Below are 2,500 nucleotides of genomic sequence, written 5' to 3' on the forward strand. Positions count from 1 at the left end.
CCTTTATCTCTCAAGTCTCCCTCCCTCCCTCTCTCTCTCTCTCTCTCTCTCTCTCTCTCTCTCTCTCTCTCTCTCCCTCTCTCCCTCTCTTTCTTTCTCCCTCTCTCCCTCTCTCCCTCTCTCCCTCCCTCCCTCCCTCCCCTCCCCCCCTCCCTCTCTCACCAGCCTGTAGACCGGAGCAGAAGCTAGAGGAGAAGTTCTGCAGGCTGACGTCCACGTCTGTGGTGCTGCTCATTCCCAGCAGACGGGGCAGCAACCCGGACAGTGATTGGACGAACAGCCTGGCGCTCTGCTGGTCGGCTTCCTGGTTCCGGAGCAGCTTGAGTGACAGCGCGGCGTTGCGGAGGGAGCGTTGGCCGGGGTCCCGTGGCGTCTGGTCCTCGTCGGCTAGGGAACCGTTATCAGAGCCCATGTCAGACACGTCCGAGCGGCCGGAGTCCTTCTCCGCGGCCATGCTGTACTGGTCGCAGCTGTCCTGCTCCTCCACGCTGAAGTTGCTCTCGCTGTAGCGCGACCCGTGCGGGGCGCCCGCGGGACTCCACGGACAGGAAATTGGTGATGTCAGGGTAGACGAGGGGGGCGTGGCCTCTCTGGACCACGTCTGGCGGTCCTCCAGGCTCCGCCCCTGGTTCCCTAGGCTCCGCCCCCCCTGGTTCCCTGGCGCACGCCGGTGGGTCAGGCGGGTCGGCCGGGGGTGTCGGGCGGCGGGGAGACGCGAGGCTCCTCCCCGCATTCCTCAGGGGGGGGTCTGGCCCGGCCCCCCCCACCCCTCCAGAGAGGTCTGGCCCGTCTCCGTGGTGACGCTGATGCTGATGTCTGGGCTGCGCTGGGCGGGGTGGGGGGGGGCGGGCTCCCAAGGGGCGTGCTCCGATGACAAGACGCGGCGCTGCCAGCGGAAGTCCGCCTCGTTGACCTCCATGGACTCCCGCGTTGACTCCGCCCCCTCTGCCAGCTCGTCCAGCCGGCGCAGCAGCAGGCGGGCCTGGTCAGACTGCAGACCCCGGCCGTGGCTCAGCTCCTCCAGCGCTCCCAGCAGAGCGCACGCACACGACACGGACGCGTAACACGCCTCGATGCCGCCCTTCACACACGCCTCCGTCATGCCATCCATCACTCTGAGGAGCAGAACAGAGTGAACATGTTGTTGCATCATAACCCTAACCCTAACCCTAACCCTAATCTAACCCTAACCCTAGAACAGAGTGAACGTGTTGTTGCATCATAACCCTAACCCTAACCCTAACACTAGAACAGAGTGAACGTGTTGTTGCATCATCTCATAGAAGCGTCACATTAACACAGTAAGAAGAGTGAACAGGTCCTCACAGTTTGAGCAGGTCCAGGTGGGACTTCCTCTTGGAGAAGGAGCGTTTCCTGTTCTCAGGTTCAGTCACACAGGGACCCGCCAGGTCAAACAGGCGCTGGGGACTCCCGAGAATCTACACAACACAGACAGAACCAATAGACCCAGATAGTTAACAAGAGCAGCTGGCCTTCCTACAGCATGGCTGGGTCGTGACTGAGGAACACTATTCCCCATAGTTGCCTGAGCTCTTAGTGTCTTGACTATGATTTTATCTTTTTTTCTTTTTTTGTCCTTGAGTCTGAGAAAGATTAAATCTATGATTATTATCATGAGATAGTTAACACAGGGCAGTGACACACAGGTCAAACAGATGCTGGGGAATCTACACACACACTAGCATAATCAATGAGTCCAAACACATGAGACCAAACACATGATGCATTACGGCGAGCCAGTCCTTGGATTTCTACTTCCACCAGCCTGGTAACCCTGGTAACCCTGGTAACCCTGGTAACCCCTAACATCCCTACCTCCTTCATGATCTTGATGGCCTCCACCCTGTGCTGTGGCGGCGGGTACAGCAGGATGCGGTGGTACAGAGACTGGAGGACGGGCTTCATGCTCTCCACACACCCCACCAGACGGACCAGCTCTGCTGCCACGTAGCAGATGGTCCGGACCACCGGCCCGATCATGGCGGGGGTGCTGGAGGAGCAACCGGACCCCCTGCCCTGGTCTGACACCCCTCCCAGGGAAGGATCCACCTCCTGGGACCCCCCGTGGCCGTGGCCGTGGGCTGAGGTGATGGTCTTGTCGTTAGCCGGGTTCCCCATGATCACTACTAACGACGGGCACAACTGCTTCCTGGGAGAAGGGGATGGAGAGAGAGAGAGAGAGGGGGTACGAGAGAGAGAGAGAGAGAGAGAGAGAGAGAGAGAGAGAGAGAGAGAGAGAGAGAGAGAGAGAGAGAGAGAGAGAGAGAGAGAGGGGACGAGATGAGAGAAGTAAGATTTTTTACGTGTTTTATTTAGACTATAGACAGAATCAGTGTTTGGGTCAATTCCAGTTGTGTTGAATTAGACAGTAATGTCCTTATCAAGGGTTATACAACTAAAGGGTTATCTATTCTTATTCTCTCCATGAAATGTATTTGAGGACTGGGAAAAGCATTAGACAAAATAAATTATTATTAGT

The 2,500-nt window shown here is 57.4% G+C and overlaps 1 pseudogene across 1 annotated transcript in view; it reads right to left on the minus strand.

The window, feature by feature from the left end:
- Positions 1-162: 162 nt before the first annotated feature.
- Positions 163-2,500, minus strand: part of LOC308175675 (brefeldin A-inhibited guanine nucleotide-exchange protein 3-like) — a 41,506-nt pseudogene continuing 39,168 nt past the window's right edge. The window contains exons 10-12 of the transcript in view: positions 1,837-2,170; positions 1,327-1,439; positions 163-1,115 (exon numbers count right to left, since the gene is read on the minus strand). The product of the transcript in view is annotated as a brefeldin A-inhibited guanine nucleotide-exchange protein 3-like (transcript). The remainder of the gene's footprint in view (positions 1,116-1,326; positions 1,440-1,836; positions 2,171-2,500) is intronic.

This window comes from Nansenia antarctica, assembly GCF_963989245.1.
Source record: "Nansenia antarctica genome assembly, contig: SCAFFOLD_194, whole genome shotgun sequence".
NCBI classification, from domain to species: domain Eukaryota; kingdom Metazoa; phylum Chordata; class Actinopteri; order Argentiniformes; family Microstomatidae; genus Nansenia; species Nansenia antarctica.